The following is a 21,783-nucleotide window of genomic DNA, read 5'->3' on the forward strand; positions in this document are numbered from 1 at the left end:
TGTTGGGTTTAGACTGTGCTACATATGTATAGCAGTGATTGCCCTCCCCCCTGCTCTACCCCCCACCCCTGCTACTGTTTTATATATGGATGCTTTTTCAAAAGGCTAAATTTATAAATGTATTGAATGTGATTCTCAAATAGATTATGCACTCATTAGTCTTTATCTTTAAAATAATTTGCTCTATTTTGGTTTGTTCTTCAGTAGTGCCAGCATGGAAGAAAATGCAGTGATGGAGAGAATTACACAGTATAAAGTATATATTCTTTTTAGATCCTTTGATAATTATATTTAAGAATATCTTGGTGCCATGTAATCTTTTTGTTGAAATTCTTTGTCCTGTAACTAAAAAAGGAACTACTGCATCTTTACTATGAACCGAATTGAATTTTAACCAGTATGTTTGTGTGTAGGTCTTTATTCTTGGTGTGTTCCAATTGAGTCTAAACAAAACAACATATTTAAAATCATTGCAGATACCTTTATTTATTCAACAAATATTTGAGTCCCTACTATGTGCAAGGCCTGATGGTAGGCATTGAATGCAGCAGAATATTAATCACAATATGATCAGAATATTGTCTTCTTATTAACAGGTAGATTTCTGAATTTATATATACTGTAGAGTAATGGATTTTTTAAATTGGATTTTCTTGCCGGCTCATTTTCATTATCTATACAAGTAATCAGTTTAATAGTGTGTTTTAGAAAAATGCTATAAATATTATTATATTAGGGAATAATAATTTGTTTGCACTTTTAGTGATACTTATTGGCTATTTTCTAACATAATTTCTTTTAAATAATGCTATCTTTTACATATATGTTTGTATTTTTTCTTTGGGAAAGCAATTCAGAGAATCTTTGCTAAGTACCTATAATGAATGTACAAGGCACTAGTGACTTATTAAAGATAATGAAGTAACTTAGTTTCATGTTTTCATAAGTTAGATAGAAATAAGAATCAACCACTTCAGGAAATAAAGTTATGCACCCAAGAGAAAAAAAATGATACTATACATATGAAATACTTCAAGCTTTAACTTAAATATAGGATTATAGTTTTAGAGCTGAAAAGGCCTTTAATGATGTCTAGTCCATAGAATACCTCTCTTTGTTCATTAATTTAGCGTCTTTAGGTTCCCAGGAAAAAGAAAAAGCTCTCAAAAGTTAGCATTATACATAATTTTAAATATTTTGTTTTATAAAGTTCCATGTAGTTTTCATAAAATAGCAGATACATGTAGAATTATTATAATATTAATTTTTACTATTACTCATTTCAGAATTCTCAAAAGCATTATTTTGCTATTAACGCAGACTGATTTCAGTGTGTAATTTGCTAATAAGTATGCTTTATTAAATATAAAAACAATTCACATATATGGTCTCGATAATTTTGACACCATCTAACAGCTTATTTTATCCTTTCCTTATAACTTGCTAGGGTTCCACATTGAGGATGGCATATTGATAAAAGGTCTTTATACAGCTTGGAAGATACTTTATGAAAAATCACTTTGTACATTTCCAAAAACTTCTTCAAAACCTGGGATGTCAAAAATTTGCTCATGCTAAAATGAAAATAATTACTGCATACATTTAGAAAGTTTGAATTTTACTGGTCTACCAGCCATATTGAAAGACTGATGTAACACATGTTTTAAATACAAAACTTACTCCAAAGAAGGATTATTAGCATAACTTGGTATCTTGGTTGGATAGAGATCACATCACAATAGCTTTATTTTACATGAACGTTTCTAGCCATTCACTCTGTTAAAAAGGAGAGTTCATTTATTTTTAGAAAGACAATCTCAACATATCCTGTAGCATCAAATTTATCAAATATATAGATCATTGGATTCAGATCCAGATTTTATTTATTCTTGCCTGTAGGTTCTTTCCTTTTCAATTTATCCTTCACAAAGCTGACAAAACAATATTCCCAATGTTCCTTACAGGATAAAATACAAACTTCTTAGCCTTTAGAATTTTCCAGCTTTATTTACCAGTACATTTATTCAATTATTTATATTCTTGCCAAACTAGACTACTGAGTGTTCCCTAAACTGCCATCTTCAACTTCTTTTCCATCCTTGGAATTTATTTCTTCCTCATTTCTATTTGTTAAAAAGATTCTTATTCTTTAAGGCTCTACTTAGGGTGGCACCTTCTTCATGAAGCCTTCCCTAATTTCTCTAGATAAGAGTGTTTATGGTCTCTTTAAATTTTCTTGTAGCATTTTTCCTGTGTCTTTCCTTTAGGGAAAGCAATTGTATTTTATCACAGTTTACTTCATACTAATCTGTGTTCATGTCACATTCTAGGTAGCAGACATGGGAGCAGGACAGTATTGTTTTGTATTTTTGTAAGCCTAGCTGCTAGCACAGTGCTTTCCCCTTAGGTATTTAAAATTTTTAAAAAATTAAGTTACTGGAAAATAAATTAATAATGCAAAATTTAGCACATTAGTTTAAAATGACAAAAATTCAGGTTGCCATAGTAACTCAGATACTCACATTTCTGTATTTAATAAATTTAGTATAATTTTAGAGCATTAAAATTGAAAAATACTCCAGATGGCAATGGTAGTGGAAAGACCTTTGGCTCTAAAGTAGGAAGACTTGAGTTCAAATCCTACTTATATGGTATTTTTCTAGCAGTTGGGCTTACAAAAATCAAAAATGACAATGTATTATGACATACTGGAGGGAGGTAAATGAAATGGCATGTTCCCAGGTAAACTTTAGTATGTACTATGAGAGGTAGAAAGTTTAGATAATACATAGTCTTTGTCCTCATGACCTTATAGTTGAATAGGAAGTTAATACATATAATACTTACCTATACTTATTTCAAAGACTTGGTGATTTAATTAGTGAGTATGTCTTTCAGCTATTCATATCAAAACCCCTCCATGCCTTAATAAGTGGTATCAGTCAAAAATCTCATCATCTGGCATATGATCTTTTGATAATGAACCTCTGAATGTAGCTATGCAGATCTTAATACAGCAGATAGATACACAGCCCATCATCAGACCTCTCACTGAAAACTTTCTTGGCTTTGTGGGTCTTGTCCCAGTTTATGGTTTACTGGCATAGCTTTTGAAAACTGAGGATTTGAAAACTTGAGTTGTGGATTCAAGTTAGTGCAGTCATACAATAAATGTTACATGCCCTTCTTCAGAAGTACCATATTAGGCAGAGGAAGAGAGACAAAGTTGATATGGGGAGCATATGGTGTGGTGAGAGGTTAGACATTTAAGGCAGATAGCTATTATATATAGTATGAACTGACTAAGACTCTTCCTGGATGTGTGGCCCTGGGGAAACTATTTAACTTCTCAATGTGGCAGACAACTTTCTAGCAGTCTTAAGTTGCATGACAGTTTCAGGTCTGTATTCTTAGAGGAAACGTCTTCTCCTGTGTGTTTGGCAGACTCAGGAAATCAGAGGGTTAGGTAAAAAAGAAAAACAAAACATTAGAGAGTTAGAAAATAAAATGCTGGCGACATGAGGTAGAAGGTAATAACTGTCTTGGAGCATCAGGAAAGGCTTCCTGTAAGAGTTGACTTTTTGAATGAGCCTTAATTGATGGGTACAAGGTGAACAAGTGAAGGTAGAAAGAAGAGCATTATGTACAGAGGGAATAACACGATCTAAGAATAAATAAGTTAAACCATAGCATACAATAAGCACATTATGAAAGTGCATGATAAAACGTGAGAGGAAATTACTTGTGCTCTGAAGGAAGAGAAGATTTCAGCAGGTTGAGATATAGGAGAGGGTAAGCATGGGTAATGGACTCTGCAAATGCAGAGAAAGAAAAAAGTTAGAGAATGTGAAATGTATAATTTGGAAGTAATATGGAGCATGTGAAAAACAATAGAATGCCACCTCCAGAGAAAGAATTGATATTGATTGAACATAAACTGAAGCATGCTATTTTTCCACTTTCTTTCATTGTTTTCTTTTATTTAAGTTTTTTTATACAAAATGACTAATATGGTAATGTTTTATATAATTGCACATGTATAACCTATATCTGATTGCTTACTACCTCTGGAAAGAGGGAGGGGAGGGAGAGGAGGACGGAAAAAAATTTGGAACTCAAAACTTTAAATTAAAATGTTTATTTTTTGTTTGTTTATTTTTTTAAAGAGTTGGACATGATTGAAATGGCTTAACAATGACAACAACAAAAGGAAGCATTAAGGAGTTATTTAAATGTGAGCTATTATTATTTTTAAAAAAGAACAATAGAATGAAAAGAGGATGTAAAGATAGTTTGAAACTAGATAGTGGGGTGGAATATTGAAATTCACCCAAATATGTTTTATGGCATCTCCTTTTAATAACTCATTAAACATTTATTAAGCCTATTAATAACAATGCACAATGAATAATAATGCACAGTGTGCTAGGAATGGGGTATACAAAGATGAAATATTACACAGTCTCTGCTCTCCAGGGGTTTTTAGTTTAATGGGAAAATAAAGTTTTACTATATAGAAATGAGGATGATATAAGGTAAAATATAAACGGGGCTAAGGAAGGATTGAGACAGAATGCCACAAGAAATACCAGGAAGGAAAGAGAACTTGTATTCAGTTTTTAAAATTGTTTTATTTTCAGTTCCAAATTTTCTCCCCATCCCTCATCAAATGAGAAGGCGAGTAAAAGAAAACCCATTACAAATATGTACAGGCATACAAAACAAATGAGAAGAATATATGCTTGAATCTACATTCTTTAGTGCATCACTTTTCTTTCTGGAAGTGGATAGCATGTTTCTTCATGAGTTCTTTGGAACTGTGGTTGGTCATTGTGTTGATCAGAGGTATTAAGAATTTCAGAGTTGATTACCTTTACAACATTCTCGTTTTCATATAAATCATTCTTCTGATTCTGCTCACTTCACTTTACATTAATTCCATATAAGTCTTCCCAGGTTTTTCTGAAACCATTGTTTTCGTTTCTTATAGCACAATAGTATTCCATCACATCCATATACTATAACTTGTTTAGCCATTCCCAATTGATGTTCATCCCCTCAGTTCCCAATTCTTTGCTACCCCAGAAAGAGCTGCCACAAGTATTTTTGCACATATGGTTCCTTTTTCTCTTTCTTTGAATGCTTTGGGGCTATAGTCCTAGTAGTGGTATTGCTGGGTCAGAGAGTATGCACAATTTAATAGGTATAAAGTGGTACTTTGGAATTGTTTTAGTTTGCTTTTTTTCTAGTTACTAGTGATTTAGAACATTTTTTCATGTGGCTATTGATAGTGTGGATTTCTTTTTCAGAAAACTGCTCTTTCTTATCTTTTGACTATTTCTTACTTGAGGAATGACTCAGTTCCCTATATCTTAAAAATGAGACCCTAATCAGAGAAACTTTCTGCAAAGATTTTTCCCCCTAGTTTCCTTTTTTTCTCCTAATTGTAATTGAATTTGGTTTTATTTGTGCAAAACTTAATATTTTTGTAATCAAGATTATCCATTTTACCTCCCCATAACCTCTCTTTTGTTTAGCCATGAACTTTTCTCCTATCCCTAGTTCTGATGCATAATTTCATCCATGCTCCACCAATTTCCTTATGATATCACCCTTTAGGTATAAATCATGTACCCATTTTGAACTTATCTTGGTATATATTGTATGAGTTCTTGGTTTGCGCCTAGTTTCTTCCAGACTACTTTCCATTTTTCCCCAATGTTTTTTGTGAATATTGAGTTCTTACCCAAATAGCAGGCATCTTCAGGCTTATCAAAAATAGTTTGGGGGGCAGCTAGGTAGCACAGTGGATAAAGCACTGGCCCTGGATTTAGGAGGTCCTGAATTCAAATCCAGCCTCAGACACTTGACACTTACTAGCTGTGTGACCTTGGGCAAGTCACTTAACGCTCCCTGCCCCACAAAAAAAGAAACAAAAACAAAACAAACAAAAAAATGGTTTGCTGTCTTCTTTTACATGTATATATTGTGTAGTTGATTTGTTCTACTAATCGTGAGAATTGGAATGACACCCCCTGCTGGGAAAGGTATTACAGGGAAGCTCTGCCATGAGGGGAAAGCATATGATTTAGAAACCATGTGACTTTAGTGTCTGGAAGTTACCTGGCATCCAGAAGTTGCCAGGCGTCTGGAAGTTACATCTATAGAACCACCTGTGGGGCCTGTCAGTCAGAGCTACCAGCCAATTAGCTTGGAGCTGTGTGTGTGGATGGCCCTGTTTCCAGTTTCTCAGGAGGCTTCTGGGGGAAGCTGAGGAATGAGCAGGCCTTTGGGGGTTGGAGACTTCACCTTGGTGGCCAGGGAGGCAGATTAGGGAGAGCAGGCAGATCTAATTCTTTATCCACATGTTTCTCTTTACTAACCCCTAATATACTTTAATAAATAATTAATGCCCAAATATTGGTACTATACGTTTTCCAATTTAAAAGGGGACTGCCCATTCATTAGATTTTAGACATCATAGCTAGAATTTTAGCCCCTTACATAGTCAGTCTCTCTATTACCCAGTCCCAAATTGTTTTGCTGATTGAGATCTAATACTGTTAAGTCTCCTTCGGTTTTTTTGTTTGTTTGTTTTGTTTTGTTTTTTTAATTGATTCCCTTGATATTCTTGACCTTTTGTTCCTCTAGATGAATTTTGTGATGATGTTTTTTTATCACTACAATGTCAGTCTTTTGTAATTTTATTGGCATTTTAATTCTATTGCTTAAGCCTACCCATGAGTAATTTGTATTTCTACAGTTATTTAGATCTGTCTTTATTTGTGTTCATATAGTTCCTGTGTGTGTCTTAGGTGGGCACCCAAGTATTTTATATTGTCTATAGTTATTTTAAATGGAATTTCTCTTTCTGTCTCTTCTTGCTGTGTTTTGTTGGTAATATACGGAACTACTGATGATTTGTGTTGGTTTATTCTATATCCTTCTACTTTGCCGAATCTGTTAATTATTTTATTAATTTTTTAGCTGACTCTAGGATTTTCTAAGTAATCTATCTTATCATCTACAAAAGGTGATATTGTTGTTTCCTTATTGCCTATATTTATTCCTTTGATATATTTTTCTTGTCTTATTGTTATAGCTAGCATTTCATATACAATATTGAATGAAAACTGATGGGAATGAAGGACATCTTTTCTTCATCTCTAATCTTATGGGAAAGGCTTCTTGTTTATCTCTATTACCCATTAATGCTTGCTCTTGGTTTTAGTAGATACTATTTAATCGTTTTAAGGAAATCTCTATTTTCATGCTTTTTAGTGTTTTTAACAGGAATAGATGTATTTTGTCATAAGCTTTTTCTACACCTATTGAAATTATCATGATTTTTGTCTTTTTTGTTTCAAGCATGATCAGTTATACTTGTATTACTTATGTTGAACCAGCCCTGCTTTTCTGGTATAAATTGAACCTTGTCATAGTGAATGATTTTTATGACATTGATGTGATCTCTTTGATTGATAGTATTTTATATAAAATTTTTGCATCAATTTCATTAGGGAAATTAGTCTGTATTTTCTTTTTCTGTTTTGATTCTCCTTTGTTTAGTTATCAAGACCATATTTGTGTCAAAGAGGGAATTTAGTAGGATTGCTTCTTGTTTTTTTCTTTTTCTTTTTCTTTTTTTTTTTTTTAGTGAGGCAATTGGGGTTAAGTGACTTGCCCAGGGTCACACAGCTAGTAAGTGTTAAGTGTCTGAGGCCGGATTTGAACTCAGGTACTCCTGACTCCAGGGCCGGTGCTCTATCCACTGCGCCACCTAGCTGCCCCTGCTTCTTGTTTTGTTTTTTTTCAAACAGTTTATGTAGTATTAGAATTCATTGTTCTTTAAATGTTTGGTAGAACTCACTTGTAAAGCCATCTGGTCCTGTGATTTTGTTCTTTGGGAGTTCATGTATGGCTCAATTTCTTTTTCTAAGATAGGATTATTTAAGCATTCTATTTCCTGTCGATTCAGACAAAATCTTTGTTTCTTTAAGATTTTCAGATTTATTTATGTATAGTTTTTAGGCTAACTAGCTCCTAATAATTACTTTTATATTATCTTCATTGGTTGTGAATTCATGTTTTTCATTTTTTATGCTGGTATTTTGGTTTTCTTCTTTTTAAAAGTCAAATTAGTGAATGATTTATCTATTTTATTGAGGATCCCTCCCAAAAAATTAGTTCCTATTTTTATTAATTCAGTAACTTTTTTTAACTTTCAGTTTTGTCAATCTGTCCTTTGATTTTCATAATTTCAATTTTAATATTTAATTGAGGTTTTTAAAATGTGTTGTTTTTCTAGGTTTTTTTTTAAACACCCCCCCCCCATTTTCTGATTTGCTCTTTCATTGATATAAAGGTTTTTATCTCTTGAGTACTGGTTTGGTTGTATCCCACAAATTTTGGTGTCTTCATTGTTGTCATTATTTTTAATGACATCATTTCTGTGATTTGATCTTTGAACCACTCCTTCTTTAGGACTACGTTAATTAGGTTTTAATTAATTTAGAAATTATACTTCAAAGGCCCTTTATTGAATATACTTTTTATTGCTTTATGGTCAGAAAAATATGTATTTAATATTTCTGCTTTTCTGCGTTTGTGAGGTTTTTATGGTCTCATACGTTGTTAATTTTTATAAAGGTGCCATGCACAGCTAAAAATAGGAATACTTTTTATTTCTAAACAGTATCCTTCTGAGGTCTATCTTATCTAACTTTTTGGAAATTTTATTAATTTCCTTAACTTCTTTCTTGTTTATTTTATAAATAGATTTCTCTAGGTCTGAGAGGAATAAATTGAGCTTCCCTGTCATTACAGTATCTTTTTACAGTCAAATTAATTTTTTTGGTTTGTTCCGTTTTCCAGCCTATTTCTCCTTCCTTCTTTCCTTTCTCTCTCTCTCTCTCTGTGTCTCTGTGTCTCTCTCTCTCTCTTTTTCCCTCTCCCTCCCTCCCCCTCTTTCTTTTGTAATAATAAACATTTTTATTTAAAGTTTTGAGTTCCAAATCTTATCCCTCCTCCCCTCTGCCTTCCCTAAGGTGGTACACAATCAGATATAGGTTATACAATGCAATTATGTAAAACATTACCATATTAATCATTTTGTATAAGAAAACTTGAATAAAAGAAAAAAATGAAAGAAAGTGAAAAATAGCATGCTTCAATTTGTGGCCAGTCAATATCAGTTCTTTCTTTGGAGGAGGAGAGTATGCTTTATCATTAATCCTTTGGGATTGGTTTGAATCATTGTATTCATTGCTGAGAAGAGTTAAGTCATTCACAGTTATCCATCAGACAATATTGCTGTCACTGTGCACAATGTTCTTTCTTCTTGTTCTGCTCACTTCACTATACTTCAGTTCATATAAGTCTTTCCAGGCCTTTCTGAAGTCATCTTGCTTGTTCTTGCTTATAACATAATAATATTCCATCACAATTATATACCACAGCTTGTTTAGCCAATACCCAGTTGATGGGCATTCCTTTGATTTCCAATTCTTAGCCTTAGCAAAAAGAGCTGCTATAAATATTTTTTTACAAATAGGTATTTTTCTCTTTTTGGGGATATAAATGTAGCAGTGGTCAAAGGGTATGCATATTTCTATAGCCCTTTGGGCATAGTTCCAATATGCTGTCCAGAATGGTTGGATTCATTCACAACTCTGCCAACAGTGGATTAGTGTCCCAGTTTTCCCACATCCCCTCCAACATCCAATATTTTCCTTTTTTGTTATATTTGCCACTCTGATAGGTGTGAGGTGATACCTCAGGGTTGTTTTAATTTGCATTTCTCTGATCAATAGTGATTTAGGCCATGTTTTCATATGACTATTCTGACTTCTTTTCTGAAAACTGCCTGTTCATTATCCTTTGACCATTTATCAGTTAGAGAATGACATGTATTTTTATATATTTTATATATATTTCTCTTTATATTTGAGAAATGAGGCCTTTATCGAGATACTTGTTTCAAAAATTCTTTCCCAGTTTTCTGCTTTCCTTATAATCTTGGTTACATTAGTTTTGTTAGTGCAAAAGCTTTTTAAAATTTTATATAACATCTATTTTACATTTTGTATTGCTCTCTATATCTTCTTTGGTCCTAAATTTTTTCTGTCCATAACTCTGACAGATAAATGATTCCATGCTCGCTCGCTCTCTCTCTCTCTCTCTCTCTCTCTCTCTCTCTCTCTCTCTCTCTCTCTCTCTTTTTGCAGGGAAATGAGGGTTAAGTGATTTGCTCAGGGTCACACAGCTAGTAAGTGTCAAGTGTCTGAGTCTGGATTTGAACTCAGGTCCTCCTGAATCCAAGGCCAGTGCTTTATCCACTGCACCACCTAGATGCCCCCTCCATGCTCTCTTAATTTGCTTATGGTGTCACCCTTTATATGTAAATCATGTACCCATTTTGACCTTATTTTAGTAAACAGTGTGAGATGTTGGTCTCTACCTAGTTTCTGCCATACTCTTTTCCAGTTTTCCCAGCAGTTTTTTCAGATAATGAGTTTTTGTTCCCAAACCTTGGATCTTTGGGTTTATCATATACTAGATTACTATAGTCATTTACTATAGTGTAATTTGTACTTATTCTCTTCTATTGATCCACCTCTCTATTTCTTAGCCTGTACCTGATTGTTTTGATAAGTACTGTTTTATAATCATGTTTGAGACCTGGTACTCCAGCCTATTTCTTGACTGTGGACTTTATGTTAGTGTTGGGCTCTACTCACTTCTGGGGGTGAAGGGGTTGTCTGGCCTGAGCTTTTGCTACTTTCATAGCTCTGGCTGAGGGTCTGCAAATTCCCAGTATTTTTGGAGTAGTGTAATCCATGGAGATGTCTGTTCACTGCCTTTCTGGCTTGTGTATAGTTGAGTTTCAGTAGATTGTTGCTAGGTCCAGTCACTTTTTGCCCACTGGGAGGTTCTGCAGGTTCGGAGTGACAGCGCTGATGGCTTCCTTTGGTTGTGGTTGCCTACCCTGGTGTTTCCACTACAGGTCTCTGTACTCAACTGAAGGTGATGACTCATAAACAGGAAAGAAGGAAGGAAGGAAGGGAGGGAGGAAGGGAGGAAGTAAAGAAGGACGGAAGGAGAAAGAAAGAGAGGGAAGGAGGGAGAAAGGAGGGAGAAAGTGATGAGAGAGGGAGAGAGAGGGAAGGAAGGAAGTTCTAAGCTGCTAGTATATACCAGGCACTCTACTGACCACTTTGCAAATATCTCATTTGATCTTCTTAACCCTGGGGGTTGGGGTAGGCGAAGGTACTGTTATCTTTATTTTGAGATGAGAAAACTGAGGCAGTCAGGGTCAAACAGGTAGCAAGTGTGTGAGGCTGGTTTTGATCTTAGGTCTTCTGAATCCAGACCTAATGCTTTTTGTTGCTGTTGTTGTTGTTGAATTGTTTCTGTTGTGTCCAACTCTTCATGACCTTATTTGGGGTTTTCTTGGCAAAGATACTGAATTGGGCGGGGCAGCTAGGTGGCACAGTGGATAAAGCACCGGCCCTGGATTCAGGAGGACTTGAGTTCAAATCCAGCCTCAGACACTTGACATTTACTAGCTGTGTGACCCTGGGCAAGTCACTTAACCCTCATTGTCTTGCCAAAAGAAAAGAAAAGATACTGAATTGGTTTGTTATTTCCTTTTCCAGCTCATTTTCCTCATAGAGGAGGAACTAAGGCAAACAGTTAAGTGACTTGTCCAAGATTACACAGCTAGTTAAGTGCCTGAGACCAGATCTGGAGTCACAAATATGAGTCTTCCTGATTCCAAGTCCAATGTTTTATCCACTGCATAACAAAGCTGCCTCCCTAATGTTTTAGTAGAGGATTTTGTCAAAGGGATATGACATAAGAAAGCAGACAGAAGAGGGAGTTCATGGCAAATGGCCCTGATTTTCTATGTAATATGTGTGAGGAAATCCTTACTTAAAAGGGTGTGTTAAGTGAAGCTATGGGGGACTTGAGAATAAAAGTGTTTCGATTATGGTGTAAGTAAAGTATAACTGGAAAGCTAGGTTTGAACCTGGAATCCTTTAATAAATTCCAAACTGATGAATTTTTGTATTTCATTCCGTTGACAATGGGCAGTCATGGAAGACTGTTGAGCAGGGGAGGACATTATTGGACCTACATATTTGGAAGATTACTTTATTAGGTGTGTGTAGGACAGATTGAAGTAAAGAGAATGTTTATGCAGGCAGACCACTTAGGAGCTTACCAGAATAGTCCAAATAAGAAATAATGATGGCTTGAAATAAGATAATAGTAGCATAAATGGAGAGGAGAGAACCAATGTTGTCAAGGTTAAATTGACAAGATATGGTAGCTCATTGAATGAAGAGGTTGAGAGAAAGGGACATGTTAAATGTGGCGTTTTAATTTTGAGCTTGACTAATTAATATAGTACCAACAACAAAAACAGAGATATTAAGAGGAGGGATAAATTTTGGTTTCATTTTAGTGATCAGTTGGGCAGCCAGGTAGAAAAATCCAGTGACGAAAACCCATGTGTTTCCTACATTCTTTTTACTTTTGCTTTTGTAATTGTTCCTTTAGGGAATTTGACATAAAAAATTATTGTTGTCCTCTAAGAGCCAGTTGTGCCTATATTGTATATTTAGCAACTTTTCACATGAAACTCCCATTTTTGTGTAGAATTTGCTGCTACTGTAAAGACTCATGTAATTGGTGTGTATATCTGCCTGGGAGAAGGAAATGGCAAGCCATTCCAGTATACTTGCCAAGAAAACCTCCAATAGGGTTACAAAGAGTCAGACACAACTGAACAACAATTCAACAATATCTCTACCTACATTTGTGTTGCTTATATCCCTATCTTGAAATTAGGAATCCATTACTAAAGATAATTATGTGATATTTGGATGTGAAGGACTTCTGTAGCAGAAAAGACACTGGATTTGCTGTTTGGAGAGAGATGGGTTTAAATCATGACTTTGACACTTTCTAGCTCTGTGAGCAAGAACAGGTCACTCAGATTACCTCGCTGAGCCCTAGTTCACATACCTCTAGAATAAGGATTCAGTTACTTGTACTTATTTCACAAAGCTGTTGTGAGGATCAAATGAGATAATATATGTAAAGTACTCTGTATACCTTTATTTGTTTGTTTAGTTTTTTTGGCCGGGCAATGGGGGTTAAGTGACTTGCCCAGGGTCACACAGCTAATAAGTGTCAAGTGTTTGAGGCTGGATTTGAACTCAGGTACTCCTGAATCCAGGGCCCGTGCTTTATCCACTGTGCCACCTAACCGCCCTCTCTGTATACCTTTAAACATGATATAATTATCAAGTTGTAATATTTATAAATATAGTCAAGAATACTAAGATTATAGATCTAAACTGGAAGGGATATCAGAGACTATCCATTCCTACTCTCTCATCATAGACTTTAGAGCTCTACCATGTTGCTAGAAGTGAGTCCAGCAGGGCAGGGTGACCTTTCATTTTCAGTTCATGGAACAAAGCAAGCGTTCCATGACACAAATGGAATTGAACACGATTGAACACAAAGCTACAAATCTACCATGTACAATGTGCTATGCCAAAAATACAACAAAGTTACTGTGTAAATTTCTTTTGTTTTTCCTTTTTTTTAATCCACCACCCCAGAGATGGCTACCATTAAACACAGATAGGTATAAATTACATCCAGCTTTTTTTTTTTTTTAATTGGCTTTTACGGCTACATCCTTTTTGTTGCTTTTATCTGTAGGGTCACAGTTTAGGAACTAACTAGTGATAGAGAGCAAGTATACACTGTCAGCTATCCATACAGGGAGGGATTCAAGTTAGCAGACTAGCACCAGCTTACAATTGATTACCAGAAGATTTGAGAAAATAGTTACATGCAATGAAAAGCAAAGTAAAATACATGAAGTGAGGTTTAACATAAATAGCTCTTGAATTCCAGTAGATTTTAAGTTCTTTCAAGGGAGATTTCAGGTTGAAGATTTATCATGAAGAATATATAGACAGAATTTCTTTATAGCAGTCAGTGACATCCTATAACATGGATGCCAAAGCCCAAAGGCAAGTTGATTTTTTAGTGCTCTAGGAATGCAAATTTGGTATATAATATTTGTTTTTGTTCTTTCCTATGGTACTTCCAGTTTCCATTAGTAAGTGACTGTATACAACCCCACATTTTGGCACCTTCCCCAGGCCTGCCTATTCCTAAAGTGTTCTTTACTCCAAAGTTATAATTCTTGATCATTCAGTCCATATTTCCATCCTCTTTAGTGGGAATCTCAGCTATGAAAGAAACTAATGAATATAATTCACACAAAATGTAATTGGCTTAGCTTTCTCCAGGGGTTATATATATCACTAAAAAAAAAAGTCAACCTGGAGGATACTGATTTGTACATTGACAAATTTCACTTTTTTGCTCAGTTATATCATTCAGTTATTACAGAACGTCTATAAGAACAATGCCATTACTTACCAAGAATGATTAAACTTTTGTGATCTGTTCTAAATACAGAAATTTTGCTATTTTTGTATTTGTTTATATTAATCAACAGAATTGAAAACTGTAAAACTGAACTCCAGCAGTGAATGATGCCCTGGCAAACATCAAATAGCATAAGAGCACATCAAATTATTTTTCTAACGTTATGTACTTCATTCACCTCTAATTTATCTTTTTATTGATTTGTATTTCATTAGTGGGATAATGAAGCCTAATGGTTTTGTATTTTTTTGCAATTAAATGAATTTATTTACAAGTTTAGTTGTTAAGCTGTTAGATATGTATATGTTTATATTTATACTTTGTTGATGGTAACTTCCCACATCCATCATAATAATCATAACTCTATTTTATTAAGTTACCTGAAAAATATAAAAATGCATTTAATCTTAGCCATATTTCCTTCCTGCAACATTTTTTGGCAGCTTACCTTTTTATTAATTTACCTGCCCTTCTATTTTTTAGGGGGATTCAGTTCATTATGTTCAAAGTTGTTATTCTTAAATGTTTTTTCCTCTATACTTTGCTATATTGTTTTATTAGTGAACAGTACAATCAATCTTTATTCCACTGGAATTAATCCAGTTTCAGTTTTTGCAAACAACACTTAGCACACCCATTATAAATTTTCCTGTGGTTTTGATCATAACTTTGCTAGATAAGAGTATATTATACACCTTCACCCAGTCCTTTAAAAAGATATCAATTTTCTACTATTATTTCTATAGTTTCCTATGGGTTCAACTTCCCCATCCACCCCTTTTCCTTAGATAATAGTGTTGTTTTGATGTTATCTACTGCTTTTCAGCCACCACTTTTTTGTGATGTTGTAACAAAATCAGTTACTGTGTCCTTCCTCATTCGTTTAGAGGCAACTATGTGGCACAGTGTGCAAACCCTGGTGTCAGGAAGACCTGAGTTCAAATAATGCCTCAGATACTAACTAACTCTGTGACCCTGAGCAAAATGACTTAACCTCTGTTTACCTCAGTTTCCTCAACTGTAAAATGGGGATAATAACTACCTACTTTGTAGCACTGTTCTGAAGATCAAATGAGATAAAATTTTTAAAGTGTTTTTAGCACAATGCCTAGCACATAGTAGGCTCTATATAACTGCATAATTTATGGACATCTCAAACACTGCATTGTTTCCCAAGTAATACCAACAGACCTAGAAGAAGGAACCTATATGGAGGATGTATGGAAGGATGTGAATGAGTTAGATGTGATGAGAGAATGTGGATGGATTACTGGCATGCCCCAATGGAAGGGATTCCCATTGTCAGTGTCCTGACAAATACATTTCCATATGTTCCCTTAAATGTTTTCATCTCTAATGCTTTTCTCACTATGTTGGAAATTTTAAAAATTTTGTTTATTTCTTTGACTGTTCTTTTTCCTTCTCTGAGATTATTTCTTTTGATACTTTGTAGTTACCACTCCTCTCAATTCTTTTTATGTTTTATTCTGAACTCCTGGCTGTCATTATTCAAACCTCATTTTTTCATCCCATACTAATATCTTCTTCCCATCCTCTTCAATTGAAGTCTCCCAGTGTTCTATTTTGAAGCTACCCAACCCTTCCATTGTGCTTATTCCATAGTTAATATGCTTGTGTTCATCTTAAATCTTTTCTTTTCCTGCTCCTTCCATATTCTAGCTATCACCAAAACTTGGTTCTCTCCTTATGACTTAGTCTTCCTGGCCACCATTTCCAGCACTGGTTGTACTTTTCCCTCATTCTCTTCTGACTCACTGGTCAAGGTAAGGGCTATAGAATATTCCTTGCTTCCCACTGCCACTTCCAATCTCACTTTCTACCACTGTTACTCAATAGCCTACCTTCCTTTGAAGACCACTCAATCCATAACTACCACTCAATCAGAATTCTAATAGTTTTTGTCTGCTGACCTTAGGATGCTCCCCCTCCCCTTTTTTCCTTAATGAGTTTAGTACGTGGTTCAGAACCTTTTTCTTCTCCCCTACCTACTCCTTCATGTTAGGGAACTTCAACATATGTGGACTAAAAGCTGGAACTGACACCTTTCTCTGGTACTAGGGTCCAAGCCACAAAGCTCCTCCTCATTTCTAAACTTGTTCTTGCAAAATACACAGTCCAGGGCTCACAAATTCTCCTCACCCTGGAATGGCACATCTAGGCATGGATCCCATCCTTAGTCTTCCCATGATCTATGACTGGGAAAATAGAAAATAGCAGAACTGGGTAGTGAATGATAGAGATGCCAGTTAACAAGCTGTTTCCACTCCTTTCAAAATTTTAGACTCCTTTGTGCAGGATCTAGGACTTCTTGCTCTGGTGCACAGCCTTCCTTGCATTGCAGTGCTCCCTGGACATGTTCCTTGCATGCTTCTGCACTAGTGTTTATGGATCTTTCTATCTCCGTATGCCAATTTGGGCTGGAAATATGATGTGTGTGTGTGTGTGTTTCTTAAATTTCCCAATCAAGATTCAGTTTCATGAGTTTTCCATATCTGTTTGGTGGAATTGTGAGGAGGAGGGAGGGGGAGAGCTTGCTGTACTTTTGCTACTTTGTCATCTTCTCTATATTTTGTTTGCACATAGTTGTTTGCATGTTGTCTCACACATTAAATGGTATCATTTGCCTTTTTATCTCCAATGCTTAGCCCTGTGCCTGACACATAGTAGTTGATTTATAAATGCTTATTGGTAAACTAACTTTTGGGTACAATTTTGTCTCTAGTTCTTACATTGCCAACTTGTTGGAAATCTCCCATCCTTAAATTTCCCATAAAACTTCCTTTCTTTTTATCTTTTGTCCTTATCAAATGCTACTTTGTTACTTTATTTCTCTCTATACATTTAACACCCCCTTCATTTGATTATAAACTTTTTGTGGGTAGGTAATTTTCTCTAAAACCCAGCTGCATTCCTTGAATATAATAAGTATTTAATAAATATATTTTGAATAAGATTCAATTACAAACCAAAATTAACCCAGCTATGAGTAACTGGTATGAGAATACTAAAAAATAGCTTGAGGAAAGTCTGGCTATGAATATTGAAACCTGTTCTTCCTGTTCTCTTCACTGATGGAAGGTAGTATTGACACCTATTTTTTTTACAGTTTTGTGCATCACTGCTCTCTCCATTAGTACAGATAATTGAATTGCAGTATGTACTGCCTGCCTTTTATAAGTGCACAGATTTTAAGGAGTGATAAAAAGTGTCAAGGTGAGTAGCAGGGTAACTTCTCAGAGCACCCAATTTTTTAGATGGACCAAAAAGTGAATTTTATTAAGGACCTCCAATATAAAATTTCAGTAAAATTCATTCATCCAGGAAAATAGAGTTTTATGCTTGTGGACAGAAATGGTGATGCTAATAGGTACAATATGCTTTAAAGACTGTATGAGCATTTTTTGAGTACTGACTTGGAAAATTCTTCATCAGAGAATGTGATACAGAAGAAATGCTGAAAATCAAGAATAGAAGACACTTTCTGTCATTTGAATTTGCTTAATTGATTGTGTTAGTTAATTTGAAACCTAAGATTTTCACTAACTCAGAGTTTTTAATTGGAAATCCCAGACTATGCCTTGTAGAACTCCCAGAAAGGAACCGAGTAAACAATAAACAATAGTAACCTTTCATTCTAGAAATTTTCTGACCATATTATAGGAGGATAATAAATTTGAGAAGCAAGAGAGTTTCTATTAATAGATAAATTAGGGAGCTTTTCAGCAAATGAAAGTTAATTGAATATATTCAATAATCCAGAACAAAAAATGATGAATTCAAGTCAGTTTGTAAAATTAATAAAAAACTACATAATTTAAGATGCATTTCATAGGACTAAAAGATTATAGGTTTAGCACTGAAGTCATTCTCTTTTTTTACACTAAAAATCAGTGAAGAAATAAGATTGTTTCCTCCCTTGTTCATTTGGTACATATCGTGGTATAGATAAAATAAAGCTAGGGATCTAAATACTTTTATTATATCTACTAGGGAATACACTATAGTTTTTAGACTTTCCATTGGTTAGTCAGTTTAAATGATGTATACTATATGGTCTTCCCCATCACCACCGCAGCAGCTATTCCAAACCTTATCATCCCTCCTTAAGCCCCTCTTGGAAACCTTTCCCACACTTGAGCTGAGGACTTTCCTCATACTTTAGTTGAAAAATTAAGGCTGTTTACTGAGTTCCTTCTTTTCCTGTTCTCCTCATGTCACACAGCCCAAATGCCTTCTGCCTTCTCCTTCTCCTTCTCCTTCTCCTTCTCCTTCTCCTTCTCCTTCTCCTTCTCCTTCTCCTTCTCCTTGCTAAGTCAATCCCCTTTCTGTGTACCTTTGATCCCATTCCATCCCATCTTCTCAATCAGCTTTCCCCATAATAATTTTTATTGATTTTTTAAAAAATCTTTTTAAAATTTTCATTTTATTTCCAGATTTTTCTAACCTCTTCATCCTCTGCCACCAACAGAGTAATCAAGAAAAACACAAAGCCTCTTACAAACATATATAGTCAAACAAAACAGATTTCCACATTAACCATATCCCTCTCTCCTCCAGAAAATATATGACTCAATTTGTACTGAATCTATCACTTCTTTGTCAAGAAGTTCTTTGTAATTGTGGTTGGTTATTGTGCTGTTCAGAGTTCCCAGCTGTTCTCCTGCTTCTGCTCACTTCACTGCATCAGTTTATATGAGTACTCTCACATTTCTTTAAAGCTGTACTCTTCATCATTTCTTATGGCACAATAATATTCCATTACATACATATACCATAACTTTTTCAGCCATCCCCTAGTTGATGGACTCTTTTAGTTTCACATTATTTACTACCACAAAAAAGTTGCTATAAATATTTTTGTTCATATGGATCCTTTTCCTGGTTCTTTGGGGGATAGTCTTTGTAGTATTATCACTGATTAAAAGGGTATGCACAGTTTAGTAGCTTTCTGATCATAGTTCCAAATTACTTTCCAGATTGGTTGGCCCAATTCACAGCTCTACCAACAGTGCATTATGTATCTGTTTTCTCATAGCACCTCCAGCATTTGTCATTTTTCTTTTTTTGTTGGCTTTGCCAATATAATAGGTGTGAGGTGAAATTTCAGTTGTTTTAATTTGCCTTTCTCTAGGGGCATTTTTTTCATATGGCTTTTAATATCTTGGATATCTTCTTAATACTGCTTATTCATATCTTTTGACCATTTATTATCTAGGGAATGACTTTTATTCTGATAAATTTGAAACAGTTCCCTACATTTGCTACAAATAAGACCTTTATCAGAAACTTGCTGAAGAGATTCCCCACTCCCCATTTACTTATTTCTCTTCTAATTTTTGCTGCATTGATTTTGTTAGTGCAAAACCTTTTTAATTGTACATAATCAAAATGATCCACTTTATGAAATCTTTTCTATTTCTTGTTTGGTCATACTTTTCCCTTGTCTATAAATCTAACATAAATCTAATCTTCTTTAATCCTCTAATTTTGTATATGATGTCACCCTTTAAGACTATGTCCCATTTGGAGCTTGTCTTGGTATACAGTATGAGATGTCGGTCTGTACCTACTTTCTACATGACTGTTTTCTAGTTTTCCTAACAGTTTTATCTAATAATGACCTCCCAATAGTTGGGATCTTTGGATATGTCAAACACTAGGCTGCTCTTCTCATTTATTTCTGTATATCTTATCTGTTCTATTGATCAACCTCCCTATTTTTTTAACCAGCACCACATTATTTTGAAAATTATGGCTTTGAAGTATAGTTTGATAGAACTCTCTCCCCCGACTCTCAAACTTTTTTCTCCCATTATTTCACTTGAGATTCTTGATCTTTTGATCCCTAGATGAATTTTGTTATTTTTCTAGCTCTATAAAGCAATCCCTGGTATGGCTGTCAATAAGGAAATTAACATAGGTAATGTTATTTTTATTATACTGACTCTACCTGCCCATGAGCAATTAATATTTCTGTAATTATTTAGAACTATTTTTATTTATATAGTGGATTTTTGTGTGGGTTGATATGGTTCCTACATTTCTCTTCGTAGATAGACTCCCAAATATTTTATACTGTATCTAATTATTTTTAAAAGATTTTCTATCTTTTCCTGCTGGATTTTATTGGTAATATACAGAAATGCTAATTATTTATGTGGATTTATTTTATATCCTGTAAATTTGCTGAAGTTGTTAATCGTTTCAGTTAGTTTTTAGTTAACTCAAGCATTAAATAAACCATAAAATCACCTGCAAATTATGATGTTTTGTTTCCTCTTTGCCTGTGCAGATTACTTAATTTCTTTTTCTTGTCTTTTTGCTGCATCTATCATTTCTTGCCCTATTTTGAATAGCTATGGTGGTGATGGACTTTCTTGCTGATTTTATTAATTTTCAGCATCTCCCTTTCTACTGTCTGCTTCCCTACCCACAAAATCCATCTCTTATCCATCCTTAAAAAATCCCTATTTGATTTGACTATCTTCAAGAGGCATGCAAATAGGAGTAAAGGCTATAGATGCTGGAAGTAATTCAAGGCTGAGTCTTGGTCAGGCTTTCTTAGTGATAGAACTAAGGAGATAAAGGACTTAAATGTAGAGGGTAGTATAAAATTGAACTGGTTAGCTCCCTAAAGTGTCAAAATTTGGAAGGGAAGAGAATATAGCCAGTGCATGGTTGATGGCCTAAGAAAGAACTGAAGGGTAGAGGGATTGGGAATCATAGTTATGTTGAAGAACTGTTAGGGGTACCAAGGCAGAGGGAAATTGTAATGAAAATAAGATTATGATCACATAAAGGAATTTCAGAGTGTTTAAAAATTCAAGTAGAACACTTATGGCAAGATCAAGGGCATGACTGACTGTCACTGTGCATATCTAAAGTGGAGTGGAGGAGTAGATCATGAAAATTGAGAATTGAGTAGATTCAGGAACTGTTGTGGTATTTAAGAGAATATTAATATTTACATTGAAGTCCCTTAGTATAAGGGTAGGATTTGGTGTAGAGAGAGTACATACTTTCTATTACATACTGTAATGTTTGAAAGTGTCCTTCTTAACATCTAAATGACTCCTTTTTGGAACTACGGGAGAAATGAAATTTCATTTTAGCATCCTAGATACTACTATTGTGTTAGTTTTGTAGCAGCTGTGATTTCAGACACCTTGGCCTCTCCTAATAGATTGAATATTTTGTAATTCATCTCCAGCCAAGTCAACAGTTGTATACCGATTTATTCCCAACACTGTGGAGGATATGGGAAAAGTATAAGACAAACAG

At 34.7% G+C, this 21,783-nt stretch overlaps 1 protein-coding gene across 2 annotated transcripts in view; it reads left to right on the plus strand.

Annotated features, from left to right (window-relative positions):
* Positions 1-21,783, plus strand: part of COG5 (component of oligomeric golgi complex 5) — a 349,622-nt gene that overhangs the window by 103,209 nt on the left and 224,630 nt on the right. The window lies entirely within an intron of this gene.

Source organism: Dromiciops gliroides, chromosome 5, assembly GCF_019393635.1.
Source record: "Dromiciops gliroides isolate mDroGli1 chromosome 5, mDroGli1.pri, whole genome shotgun sequence".
Classification (NCBI taxonomy): domain Eukaryota; kingdom Metazoa; phylum Chordata; class Mammalia; order Microbiotheria; family Microbiotheriidae; genus Dromiciops; species Dromiciops gliroides.